Genomic DNA, 15108 nt, shown 5'->3' with positions numbered 1-15108 from the left:
GTTTAAGACTAGGAGTCTCCCTAATCCGTGCTTGTCCATCTCGATAAACTACCCATTTACCCACTTTGCGTGCTTCCTTTACTTTGGCGAGTTCAGTATTTCTTTGTTTGAGCTGGGTCATCATGAGCTCCTCATATATCCAAATATTTGTCCCCTTCAACTTATGTGTTTAGCTCAAGATATTAACTCTTGCTACCCTCACTCTGAAGTAGAATTTTGCTTGAGTGTCAGTTTGATAGATATTGCTTATATCATTCTCATCCCATTCAACTCGTGGTATTTCGTATCATTCATCCTAGATTCTTGCTCTTTCTCTTCCTTGTAAAGAAAAACTTTGTTCACTTTGCTATTTAAGTCAGCAATCATCTCTTGCTTCATAGATTTCACTTGAGTGGTGACCATGTCTTGCACTCTAGAAACCAATTGCGGTGTTGCATTACATTTTTGTATTGCCTCATGGATGACTTCTTACTTTCCATTACCCTCCATATCATGAACCCTCCTTTCTAAAGTTGGAAGTCGAAGCTTTAGCTCTCGAACTTCAAGCTCTAGGTAGATAGATGTGCTCGTGTGGCTTGGAGATGGTTTTCATTTGGTGGTATGTCTTTGCGCTAGGAGTCAGCACAAAAGATGAAAAAGCTAAGTAAGAGATCCTGCTAGTTGACATCAAGGTTGAGGTAGCAAACGACTTCTTGGTAGGCTCCATGCTAGCGTGCAGAAAACTGCCTACCCCAATGCTAGTCCTAACTTCAAGGCAGGGCTAGGGGTTTAGCCCAACTTGGGGTCAATGGACTAAGTTGAAACTGAACTGGGTGAAGAAGTTATTGAACTGGCGAAAGAAGTGACCTAACTGAAACTCAACTTAATTGGACCTGACCTCACAATGCACGTTGAGCACATGGCCCATTAGACATCACCATGATCCATGTGTTCGAGCAGTTGTGGAAGAGTAATTAAGTATTGTCCATTTTCACCCACCATAAAAGAGAAGCTGTGGAAGCCACTAATTAATTTTACCCACCATAAAAGAGGAGGGCTTTGGTGTAAAATACAACTAATCATCCTCGGACAAGTGATCTTGGCCAATAGAATGGTCTTTTTCAGCTTGATGTTTTTGCCATACCACGTAAAGCTCTTAGGTTTGGGATGGCGTGAAATCAATATCTAATAGAGCTGTGTTTTTAATTGTTCTTGACCTTGGATCTCTACCTCAAAGATCTTGCCGTTTAATGGTGCTTCCTTGTTGGCTTTGACAAGATCCGATGCCTCACATTTGTAGTCAATCGTGTTATTTATTTTTCAATCGGGTAGAATCCAAAGTCATACGTTCTGGTCGGAAAGTATGGATTCGTAGATAGCTTGTTCTTGGTTGGAAATTAGTGGACCTGTTTAAAATTATACGACGCACAAAATTGGATAAGCTATACAGTGCGTCCATGGACAATGAGAGACTGTTTTCATTTCAACGCCTCCATGCCTGTGCAGGATGAAAACTTCTCTCGCACATCAACGTGCGTAATTGGGAGCTCGGAATTCTCGGACGGAAACGAATACTCGTATTTTGTAAAAGTTTTAACTATAAATTTTATACATCACAAATGTGGTTCATTCGGCGCCTGTAGCTCAGTGGATAGAGCGTCTGTTTCCTAAGCAGAAAGTCGTAGGTTCGATCCCTACCTGGCGCGTTTTGCATGAAATGCTCATTCGTGAGTTCAGGTTTTATCGTCCCAATTGAAATCTTCTTTTATCACGACAATGCTCGAAACTATCGCTCTCGAATTAACCTGTGCAGGTCTATTGTCCTTGCCGTACCTTGCGCCTCTGCAGCTCTGTTCTCTACCCTGCGCCTCTCCTGACCATAATCTCCTCCTCCCTCAACACTCCCTCCCCCTTGTATAGCGGCTGAGGGTGGCAGCTGTGGATGCCTCTAGACACTCTACGAATCGCGGACCTTCGTTACATTTATTTCACAAACTTAGATTAATCGAGTCTCACCTGTCGCGCCTCCACAAACTAATTAATGAATTTATTTTGGGCACCTACTTATTCACGACAATGCATTTTTAAAAATTATGTTCAATTAAGTGAAAAGGGACAATATACATTCCTGAAAATTTCCACTGCCCTACCATATTCTGGCTCGTGCTTCTCTTCCGCTAGTGCATTACATTGAGAGAGAGAGAGAGAGAGAGAGAGAGAGAATGGATCAAAGTATGTCCCCTAACTATTCAAATACTTTTTGAAAATGCTATTTTTGTTTTATGTGCATTGAACACCTCAATTGGACATTTTGTTGTGTAGATTTCTTATAGGATATTATACATTTATCACATGTCATTGTAACACTTGGTAGGTGTGTAGGATGAAATCTCGAGACTTATTAAGCTCTAAATCTATATCTTTCAGGAAAACTAGGGGGAAAATATAGGCAATTATTTATTGAAAGCAAGGTGTAAACACCAATAGTTACAACTATGCAATGTGAGATTCAAGTCTTGAGGTGGTTGTCAAAGCCAATTCAAGTTACAAGGTAAGGGGGTTTTGTGCCAACTTATTTGATAGGCTGAATGCACCTAACTAGATACATCCCTCTTGCTTTGTGACATGACGAAGCTGAGTATGGCCCCCCAACGAGACTAAAATCAAAATTCATATTAGTATTAGTTGCATTGCTCGCAATTTAAAATTTTAACCTCCTAAGGGATTGCCATGCATCTACGTCGATTCATGAATTGATTGTGAATCCTTTGAACGATTCATAGCTCGGGCTCTTCCCCACCCTCTTCCTCCTCTGCCTAGCCCTCTCGCTACGCTCTTCCCCACCTCTTGGTGGCTTCTTCCTCCCCTGGCCAACCCTACTATGCCCAAGCCTTCTTTCGCGCATGCTCTCCCCCTCCTCTCGGTGGCCTCTCCTCCTGGCTCCTCTCCTTCTCTTGCCTTCTGTCATCCTCTCCTACTCCACTCCTCTCAGCCCCCTCCTGCCTTGCCATCGCCCCTCCTAGCGCCTCTCCACTCCGCTCCACCCACACTGATCTCTTCCTCCTAGCACCTCTCCACTCCACTTCATTCAGCCCCCTGCTACCTTGCCATCGCCTCCCCCTCCCTCCCACTCAGCCCTTCTGCTCCTTCCAACTTAGCTCCTCCCCTCTCAGCCCTTCCTTCCCACTCAACCCCTCCCCATGGGACAACTGTTGCTACATCTTGCAATCCCGAAATTTGTATGCCCATGGCATTTAATGTAGAAATGCTATGTTACGATTAGAAATGGTATGTTTGATTATCCTTAACTTAATGAGGCTCTAATTAATGTAAATTTTTTATGTTTTGCATTGAGTTCATATCTTTCCATGTGAATTTTCTGAGCATTCTTTCAAAAATGTTGGGTTTGGAATCATCTTGATCGGAATTATAGAGTGCAAGATGCAAATTTAAAAAAAAACGGTACCCATTAGGCAATGGTGGTAAAGGGTCCTTCCACACTGAGAAAAGAGAAAGAGACCTCACCCCATCAACCATTATAGGAGATCTAGACTAAAAGAGGGCCTCTTGGATTAAGACTCTGAGAAACCTCTAATCTCAAGATTAGGGAAGTAGCCAATAGGAAGGCTTGGGATTAAAGGAATGGAGGGTTCCATATTGGCCTCTCATTGGTAGAGAGGCCTCCCTTGGTCCCCATGCTTTCCCACCAGTCCCCCTCTTGTGCCCACCACCACCTAGGGCATTTACTGCACCCATGTACCTTTTGGGTGGTCCCCCCTCTTGGTGGGCCACAAGTCTTGCGTAGCTTTTGGCCTTCAAAAAAAAGAAAAATTTTCAAAAGTCTCTCCAAATGCCCAAACACCTCCCAAAAGTACTCTCAAACTATCCCCATTCACCCATGCCCTTTGCTTGTGCAAAAAGGCATCTTCTTGTCGTCTCCTTGTGGTTTATAATCCCTGACGAACATCGTCCTTCTCTTAAGCTATCCCTATGTTGTGTGTAAGTGAAACATGTTCTTATTTTGGAGTGAACCTCCTGTTTTGGTGTGAACCTCTTCTTCCTATTTGCTTGCTCCGATTCTTCCTAAGATGATGAAGCAGTCACCTTCTCTTATACCAAAGCTATCACTGCAATGTTGTGTATAATCTCAATCTAAGGAGAAAAAAGATGTTTGGATTGCTTAAGAGTTCAGGCGAGAGTTTAGGCTAATGTCTTTGGTTACAATGTAATCTTCTACAATGGGTCTACCCAAGGTTTGAAGAAAGGATAGAAAAAATAAAAAGAAGCATTGGAAGGGTTGTGTCTGTGGTCTTTTAAAGATTAAAAAAGGTCTCAAGGTGAGGGTCCAACTCTTGTACATGGCTCGAGTTATGAACTTGGGTTTTGCAAATTGAACTTGCTTTCTTTCACATCATATGTATATATATCTCTCATAACATTAAGATGATTCTTTACTTTACCATGTGGCACTTCATTCATCTATTCTATTATGTATGTGTGTGTATGAGATAGAGGCTAACATGTGTGGGGGAGAGAGATTAAGAAGGTAGGAGGGGTATGTGTGAGGGAGAGACAGTAGTAGGTAGGTGTGTGTGTGTGTGTGTGTGTGTGTGTGTGTGAGAGAGAGAGAGAGAGAGAGAGAGAGAGAGAGAGATGTAATCATGATTAAAAATTTTAAACTTTGAGTTCTTTAATTTGTGGTGGACAACTCAATACATTTTATTGCCTAATTTTATTACAATTGTCTTTAGGGAGATTTAATTTTCTAAACTAGACTCAAATCAGGGATGTTTTTATCGAAGCTATATTTATATATTAATATAAAATCTTGGCGAAAGTTTGTCAAGCTAGTTTTGTTAGTTTCATAATGTCGATAGAAGATATTTCAATTTTATATATTCTCTTTTGAATTTTGAAGAAAAACTTATAAGTCCTGGAGAAACTTTGAATTTCTTCACGTAAAAGTTTTAAATCTTTGCGAATGTTTCAAACCTTCATTTTTGTTATGGCACACAAACTTTCAACACCAATATAAAAGTTTTAGTTCTTAATGAAACTAATAGGAAAAATTCATCCATGACTCAAATTATTACCAAAAAAAGAAACAAACTATATATATAGTCATCTTTTGACATTCTAAGAGACTAATTAATGGATTTTTTAATGAGTCCAATGTATATATAAAGGGCTTAAGGCTTACCATATACTTTATTTCATTCATCACATACACAACACGTTCCTTAGTCTTCAACATATAATACTTTTCATGGACACCTACAATAGTGACCTTCTGTGAAGCATACCACAATTTTGTGGCAATCACTCCTCATGCGAGAAAAGAGAATGAGTTCTATGAGATTTTTTGGTTTCAGATCAACTTGATCAAGATAGTGCAAAAGCACACCGACATTTTTAGTGATGTCATAGATAATATAAATAGTTACATTAGCCAATACCTTATCTCTGACTAGACTCTGATAGAGGGCACTGGGTGCCTTGCAGTCTCCTCTTATAGTGTCAAAGGCATGATCCCACATTGAAGGCATAAATTGCATATAATTTGCAAAGTCTTAGGTCCCAAGCACTATTTAAAAATATCCAACAAAGAGGAAAAGAATCTTTGAATAGGTATAGTAGCAACACATTTTCTATCAATGGAAGTGGCATATTGCATAGTTATTCTAAAGATCAAAGATACCCTACACCTAGAATGATACAAGAGGGCCTGCATTACTTGCACCAAAGGATGATAGGGATATGGAAGAAAAGATCGATGTGGTTATTGAAGAAAAATTAGCTCTAGAATGGTATAGCAAGACACTCGACATTTGGAAAAATGCTTCCAGGAAGAATTTTGGTAGCTATTTCTATGGGTACCACCATTGTTGTTTATGGTGCCATGAAACTTTTAGATACATACACATAGCCACTATCTTGGCACCTAGGAGGAGAGAGGTGATCATGGAAAATATTTTCGATGTAAAGAAAGAAAATCTCTTGTTAATGAAAACCAAACTATATGTTGATATTTGTATTCATTAGGATGATAGGAGTGGTTAAATCTGCTTCTGTATGAAACTCTTATTTCGTTAATTTTGGACTCATATGTCTACATTTGGACTAATCCTAAAAATCCTTCCCAAATGGAATTTACTTTATGAAAATGTCATTCGAGAATCAAAGTTTAGTTTTTGGCACTGGCATTTTCACATAATAAATTTCACAATATCTCTCTACGATGTTGCACTAATAATGAAAAAACTACTACTAAAATCCTAATTTTGTATTTCTTGTTTTTAAGAATCCTATTCATGTTTTAAAAATTCCTTGAGTTATTATTTTAAATTTATGAAAAATCACTTACAAAATAAAGAATTATTAAATTAATTTAATCCATGCAAATGCACTTAAAATTCAATGCAGAGAACTATAACACTCTTGAAGATTCAAGAAATTAAAAGGTTTATATAGACAAGAGACATGGAAGACTCTTTTGTGCTCTAAAAAATAGCAATAGCTATGCTTGCTTTGGATAAGTCTTTGTACAGAGGAGTCTATCATGACCTTTTCAATAATTTAATTCTACCTTTACAATGAGCTAAGTACAAATGGGCGATCCTAACATTTGCTTGTTTGAATTTCCAATTTGTCGTCACTTGTTGCTTGGGTGCCCTTCACTCACTCTCATCTAACCACATTCACCTTCAGTATTTATCGATGCTTGAATGGTGTTATCATGGGAATTCTTCATTTGCGCTATCTCTTTCCACTTCCTCCTTAGCAAGCATCTTTAAGAACTTTGTAATGTTTGAAATGATTGGTTGCGGTATTTTTATTTTTTCTTCTACATCATACCCCATGTGCTTCTTTGTTTTCTTTGTCCTTGATATCTAGGATACTATAACTGTCTCTATGGAAAGCTTTGAAACTGCTTCATGGTTTGGGACCCATTCCTTTTTCAAACAACTAGTATACAATGTATTGTTATCTTGGTTCTCCTTCCTACCCCGTGGCTCATACCATCCGTTGTAAATGTTGTAGCTCTCCCCCGGTCATCCATGCTTACATCCACCACTTTTGCAACCCAGAACTTCACGTTCTCATGTTCATAGTCCGATGGTCGAATTGCAACAAAATAATGGACGTCTATGTCTATTTGTGACATAAACTCTCTCTCTTTAGGTCCACAATATGGATGTGGTAGCAGCAATTCAAACTCATTTTCAAAGAGGCCACAAGCTAGCTACAAGTCGTTACCTACATTTGGCCAAAATAAAGGCCGTTCTCTCTTAACATTATCTTCAAGGTCCTTCATCAATTGGTAGGTCTTCCTAATTACAACAGTAGTGTGCTCCTTCCAAGAGGGCTTCCAATCAAGAAATCTCTTTAGCATTTCCTCTTTGTATGTAATTAAAGCTTTTAAGCCTTCTATTTCACCTTTGGATTTCTCTCTAAATTCTTTTATAGGAGCCCATGTGTTGGATGCATTTCTTTTCTTGGAATTGAAGTTAAGAGACTGTTAGATTCTTCAAGTTTCCATGTTATATCACAACAATAGTGTTACCACTGCATCACTGGTTTTTCAACCTTTAAGAAAAAGCAAAAGTAGTGTGGAGCGCTATGACCTATCAGGGCATCACTAGCTTCTTATATGAAAGGTAGAATAAAGCTCTTCCAATCATATATCCTTTTGACCATGGAGCATATTGTACCTTCCTTGCAACCACCAACTTGCCTCCCAAATTTTCTTATCAAGCCATCCATTGTTTCCATGTGTCCTTGTGTTTTAGCTCTCTTCAGAGACTGTTCTAAATACTTGATCCATATGCTCATGTGTGTGCCCAACCAACAAAAACCCAACTTAAATCTCATTGAAGATTTGATGAGAGATTAGCATTGAGAAAAATGCAAAGAAGAGTACATTCTTATTCTCTCATCCGCAATTGGCTGCCTGTATTCTCAAATTTGCTGGTAGGCGATCTTTTTCTGCATGTACACTATGAATTGCATTCATAATGGATGTCACAACTTGATTGCTATCATGTAGATGCAAGGAATTAATCCACATGTCTTAAAAAAACTTATATCCATGCACTAACACCACATAAATGTGTCTTTAAAAAGTACTTTCCTTAATATTAGGTGGAGTGTTAACGAATCTAGGTAATGTTGTTGTATTCTGATCCATACCATCTATAATAATGCACATGTCCTCATTTGGATGAGAAATAGCTTGCTACTTCCAAATTGCATATTCTACTCTAGAATTCCAAACAATTCCATGATGAAATTCTATCTTTTTTCCGTATGCTTCTCTTTGTTGTGGAGACGTTGCACTCTTAAGTGCTCACTTTAGATCATCACAGTCACTGCACTTTGACATTTTTTGCATCTTTAAGATTTTAACTTGTCAAAAACTCTTCTTCTAGAGAGTATACAAATTGTGAAAAGATGTTGGAGCATGCCCTCTTTGCCTCTGTGCCATTCTCCAAGAGACTCAAATACTTCTTTTTTCCCCAAACCTATCGGAATATGCATTTTAGATAGATGGGGTTGAGGTAAAGCATTTTCATGATGCAATATGCATTATTGCAAATACTTTTTCCATTCATAAGAGGCTTTATATGTTGTCCAAAGCTTTGCTTTTTCTTGTCATTTACCAAAAAGCAAGAGAGCCTCATGAGTAAGTATTCATTTCTTTTGCTCCCTCTCCTTAGCCACACCTATTCTCTACACGCATTGATGTCATGCAAGTTAATGGAATGCATACATCTACGATTGCAACATATAGATCACATTGATTTTAGCATAACATCTTCATTCATTACTCTTATTCTCTTTGGTTGCTTTTCTACATCTGCCTGGAATCGCTTTCTTTTCAAGCATATGTATGTCCGTTTTTGTTTCTCCTGTACACCCTTATTTGAATTTGTACACCTCCCCATCAAATTTATTTGTCACTTTGTTTTCATGGGATGTTGCATCCTTGATCTTATCACAATCAAAGTGAAATACCGAGTAGTCCTTTGTTGATTTCATTCTTAACTTTGAAGAAATCATTGGACCATTTGAATCAATATCCATGTCATCCATATTTGATAAGCTAATACTTTCAAACTCTTTGCCCCTATCAATGTGTGTCAATTTATCCACTTTAGATAAGACATCACTTCTAAAACCATTTACTTTCTCGGTACCAATGAACTCATCCACTTCCATTAAGATATCACTTCTATAGTTAAGTGCATTGAAATCATCCAAGTTTGAGGGGACAACACTGATGATATCTTTATCCTTCTCGACGTGTGTGAATTCATCGTCTCTAGATAAGAAATTGCTTCTGAAATGTTTTGCCTTCTTGCTACCACTGAACTCATCCACTTTTGATAAGATGTAGATGATTGCATTGAAATCATCTTATTATGAAGGGATAACACTTTTGATGTCTTTGCCTTTCTCAATATGCACGAATTCATCCACTCTAGATAATGGTCTTTCATCTAATCACCATCCACTAAATTAAAGGTACCCATGTCAGTTTACTAAGATGCAATAACATTGAGTCAAAATCTTTATGCCATGATGTCTTAGAGTCCTACCAAGTTTCATCTTGTTTTGACCATCGATGCTTAACATATATAGAAAGCCTATGCTATCAATTTTTAATTTGAAATCCTATATCGTAAATGCTAAACCTTAAACCATTTATCCGCCCTAAAGTACTAATAAAAATCAATAATTAATAAGTACATTATTGAAAAGAAACTTTGTAATTGTTGCTGTTGTAACTTACTTGCAAAGGACTCTCATAAAGGAGATGGCTATAGATTTTGTTCCAGGGATGGAGATGATTTTATGTAGCAAAAGAGACGTAGCTGCATTTGCTACAATCCATGATAGTGATCCAAATTCTCTTTGTCACTTTAAAAGACTTGGTGAAGATAAGGTGGCAATTATTGTATCAAAGATTCTTAGTGCACATGCTGAGCTAAAGCATAAGTGTGGAGATATGGAAATACTTGGAGATGTTATGCCTGATAATGTTTTCAACAAATCATTTATTGCATGAGATAGAGATGATACTTATCCAACACATATCATCGGAAATACAAAGTGCATTTCTTTGGAGTTCAGTGTGGGAGATATTTTGCAATGATATCATTTGTAAATAAGAACATAACGGAAGGTCAAGTTTTGGGGTTTGAATAAGTGGATCAGTGGGTCATTTGCACAGATGAAGATTGTGAAAGTTACTAATGATGGTATGGATGATAACACAGCATCATTTAATGGTCCCTATTATGAGGAAGGAAAATATTTGAGATGAAGCATGCAATTTTTGAAGATTAAAAAAGGACATGTGGTTTTCAATGATAAAGATAAGGTATACTACAATTTCAAAGGACTTAAAGAATATGCCAACAATCCAAGCTTTGTCCCTTCAAACGTGGATGATTTCAATGGACTCAAGTATAGAAGTGACACTTTATCATTCAGGAGTGGATGAGTTCATTGGTACCAAGAGAGATAAAGAATTCAGAAGCAACTTTAGTGGGTTGGTGGATCCATTTTGCTGGGCTCCAAGTGGCTAATTTTGACTCTGGGGAGGCTAGGTTAAGTAGTAGTAGGCACCTTTTAATGTGAACCCTTGATCTAGATCAAAATCAATGGCTAAGATGGAGTCGCGTAATGGAGGGTTAGAATGGACGATGAGAATTGATGGTGGAGATCCATCTCCTTAGATGGAGGTCTAGGATGATTAGTTGTTCTTCTTACACTCCTTAAGGCAATCCAAAAGGGGAACAATGTCGTAGCGATGTTGTTAGAGTGCGTGGAGTTGACACCATTGTTTTAGGTCTCAAAAAGGAATCCACTTGAAGCTCCAAGATGCAAGGCCTACCTCTTTTACCTGTGTTTTCTTTCATTGCATTGATGTCAAAGTTTGGATGTTGGATCCCATTTTGTAAGTTGCGTAGTGGATGACCATGGTGGATTTCAACCATCTCAAGGACCTCGGATGGTCAAAAACTCAATCTACACCATTCAGTCAAAGGACTTTATTAATAGGAGTAGTGGTAAATAGTTTACCGAAAAGTAAAAATTGCCCATGAATTAAACACATAAAATGCTCACATGTATGCATTCCCTACACTGTGAAAATGATCGAAGACCATATTACAAGGTAGCACGTGTACATTGCATAGTCTATCCCACCCCCATTTGCCCAATCTTCCCATGCTACTATGTCAACAACACCTTGAACCACATCTACCATGTTTTCTCATCGATTGCCTGCCACATCTAGTTATTTGGTCATTGTCCTCTACTCACAGTCATCTGCCGCCATTACAAAAAATTTTGACTCAAAAAGGGGCCCTTTACATAACTATTAAAATATTAGAGGCCTAGATAAGGGAATATGGAATCCATCAAGGAGATTATGCCATGTGCCCTTCTCTATGATAGAGTTTTCCCAATTCTAGGGAAATTCCCTTTTTTTTCCCAAACACCCCAAAAAATTTCATTGGTGCTTCACAAAAAAATATTGCCCATGGTAGGTGTGGCGTGACCATGTCAGGTCTCCTTGTTTTCCTCCCATCCAAACTAGCCCTAAACTAGAACTATGCTCATGTTTTCCTTCTAGTTCAACCAACCTTGACTTCCAAACCAACTCTCTCACTATTCTATCTCTTCCAAAACATTTCACCTCCTCCATGCACTCAAAAATGTATTCCTGCCATATTCTAGCACCCTATTTCAAACTATCTCTATTCTACTCTTGATTCGTCATTTTTCCTCCTCTTTGTTGATGTTTTTCTTACACCTGCAAACATCTCTTAGAGAAAACTTCCATCTAAGCTCTATTTAGCCCTCTTCTCTACTTTTTTTTTATCACTTTCATTCATTTGTACATTACTACTCTCTTCTTAAACCAAAGGTGCGACCTCATTCTTCTCTTCTCAGAAGAAGTAAAGAAGACTCCAGCCATATTGACATATGCTTAATAAGGCAAAGCAATTCAAGTTGAAACCAACAACTATGCTCTTATGACTACCATCATGGCTATAGAAGAGCCAGTGTACTTCGAAGATGCAATAGACAAGCCAAAATGGCAAACTACTATGAATGAAGAAATGGAAGCTTTGTATAAGAATAGTACTTGGGAATTATGCGAACTTCCACCAAGAAAGAAGGTCATAGCAAACAAATAGGTATACAAATTGAAGTACAATCCAGATGGAAGTATTCAAAGATACAAAGCCAGATTAGTTTGCAAAAGGATTTGCACAACAATATGGTCAAGACTATGATGAGACTTATGCTCCAGTAGCAAAGATGGATTCCATATGGCGGTTCTTGATATCACTAGTGACGCTCAGCAAATGGAATGTGTACCAGCTCGATGTCAAGAATGCATTTCTCAATGGTTACCTAGACGAGGAAGTCTACATGCAACAACCAATGGGTTACGTTGAACCAAGAAAGGAGAATAAGCTTTGCCATCATAAGAAACGTCTCTACGGCTTAAAGCAAGCACCCAGAATTTGGTACAATAGAAGCGACAAGTATTTTACTGATTTGGGATACATGAAGTCTAATGTAGAATATACTCTCCACTAAAAAGTTCAAGGGGAAGACATTACTATTGCACTTTTGTATGTAGATGATTTGATTGTGAGATAGCTTCATCAAAAAGCTAAAACAAGACTTATCTACAGAGTTCGACATGAAAGATCTTGGACTTATGCACTATTGTCTTGGTATTGAGTTCTGGAGAGATTCAAACACCACCTTCATGAGTCAGCTCAAGTATCCTATGGAATAGAGTTTGAAACTTACTAAAGATTCAGAAAAGCCTACAGTCAATGATAGGTTCTACAGGGAACTCATCGGATCTCTTATATATCTGACTATCACACGGTCAGATATTTGTTTTGCAGTAAGTTCACTGTTGACTCTGTGCCAACATGAACTTATGAAGAAAGAGAAGGTGTTACAACTTTGTGATACAACTTTGTGTTACAACTTCTACGACTTTGTGTAACAACTTTGTGTTACAAGTTTGTGTTACAACTTCTACATGGAGAGAGAGAATGTGTTACGACTTTGTGACACAACTTTGTGTAACAACTTTGTGTTACAACTTTGTGATACAACTTTGTGTAACAACTTTATGATATGACTTTGTGTTACATGCAGAGAGAGAAGCTCTCCAACTTGTATAAATATCCCATAATGGAATAAAGCCCACACTCTTTGGGGCATTGTGTTGAGTCTACTTTGGTATTCCAAGCATTTGTCTCAAGTGTCCATGCTTCCTTGCACTGCACGTCCAAAAGCATGTCCTAACCTTGCAACCCTTCTCCCCTCTCCTCCAACCCTGCAACCCACCCTCTCCCTCTCCTCCTCCCTCCTCCTCCTTCCTCCTTCTCCTCCTCCTCCCTCCTCCACCTCCTCCTCCTCCTCCCTCCTCCTCCTCCTCCTCTCTCCTCCCCCTCCCTCCTCCTCTTCCCTCCCCCTCCTTCCTCCTCTCTCTTCTTTTACCCATGCTCTTACACCTTCTTCCTCTCCCACTCCTATGCTTTCCTAAACCCTTAAACTCCATGATCTACGAGGGAGACGAGTTCTCCACCATGTACTCTACTCTGAACCTTGGAATCGGATGCATCAATTTTATGAGCAAAAACCTATGAGCAGGTTTATCCGAGTGTGTTTTTCAAGAGATTTTTAAAAATGTTTTTCTTTAGGAAACATGGTTTTTACACTTTTATTTTCACTAGAACTAGATCCCTTTATCATAAAAATATACAGACTAGTCACTCATTCATTACACAACATAATTTTCTTATTTAGAGACATCCCTTTGTACCCTTGTTATTACCTTAAAAAAGTGTTGATTCCTTTAAGAAACATTCCTCATAATCACTCTCAATGTAATAATACTATGCATATATAATCACTTATTAACACATTTATATCATATGGCAATATCTTTTTAGCGTTTTTAGCATATTTATGGACATGTTTCTAAAGAAGTTTAAATTACTATAAATAAGTATTAACTTGGGCTTATATATCACTCTCATAAAATACATGTAATATTTAATACTATATATGAAAGATTTTCCAAAATATAACTTCATAGATGTGCTCAAATGGGGTGTTCCGATCAATTTGAGTGGTTGAATGACTATATTTGGACATTGGATATGAAAGTTATGTCACTTTTAAAAGTGCTGTCCAAGGTAGTTTCGCCAGCGAAACTACATTGGGAGACTTGCTTCAAAGGGGTTTCGCTGGCGAAACTACCTGGATGGCTTGCTTCAATGAGTTTTCTTTGAAGAAACTCTTTCATGAAGATAGGTTGAGAGAGGGTTTTCAATGTCACCCCCTATCAAGTAAAAGTTGTAAGAAGGATCATAAGGGAATTTTCATAGAGAATTCTACTCTACATGTGGGTTTCTTCAAAAGCCATCCCATTATGCTCTCACCATTCCTACAGATTCACCTAAAGATTTTTGTATAAAATAGGCATTGCTATAATACTTTGCATATTTCTAAGTGAAACTATGTTTTCTTCTGATCGATTTTTGCCATATTTATGCATAGTTGGAAGCTTTTTTTTTCCTTCGCTCGGACGCTTGGAAGATTTCGCTCAGAAAATGCTCGTCCCCCTTGGAATCCTCCTTCTAACCCTGGACTACTCCTAAACCCTCCAACCTCCTTCTGAACCCTGGAACCTCCTTCTGAACCCTAGAACTCCTCCTAAACCTTGGGACTCTTTCTAAACCCTGGAACCTCCTTCTGAACCCTTAAACTCCTCCTAAACCCTACAACCCCCAATGAAGGTGAAATCCTTCATTACCTCAACAAAGATGGTTTACGTGCCTTTTACACATGCTTGCATTTTGTTTGCTTACCACACTTAAGCCTACGTCTCTCACCGGAATAGGACTCGAGGTCCTAAGCTACACATATACTACAACCGACAATCCCAATATATCTGTAGGTGACAAAAAGCCTCGGAACCCTGCAAACATAGAATACCCAGCTCTTCCTACGAAAGCAGTAGGAAAACTCGCGGTGGATGGACCCTGGGTAACTTTCCTACCAACCTTTGTCAGCATC

The 15108-nt window shown here is 38.4% G+C and overlaps 1 non-coding gene across 1 annotated transcript; it reads left to right on the top strand.

The window, feature by feature from the left end:
* Positions 1–1612: 1612 nt before the first annotated feature.
* On the top strand, positions 1613–1685 carry TRNAR-CCU (transfer RNA arginine (anticodon CCU)). Its single transcript has one exon. It is a non-coding gene; the product is annotated as a tRNA-Arg (tRNA).
* The last annotated feature ends 13423 nt before the right edge of the window (positions 1686–15108 follow it).

Source organism: Dipteris shenzhenensis, chromosome 26 (assembly GCF_047967505.1).
Source record: "Dipteris shenzhenensis isolate YYH24624 ecotype China chromosome 26, Dip_SZ_1.0, whole genome shotgun sequence".
Lineage (NCBI taxonomy): Eukaryota > Viridiplantae > Streptophyta > Polypodiopsida > Gleicheniales > Dipteridaceae > Dipteris > Dipteris shenzhenensis.
This window is presented reverse-complemented; position numbering and strand designations above follow the sequence as displayed.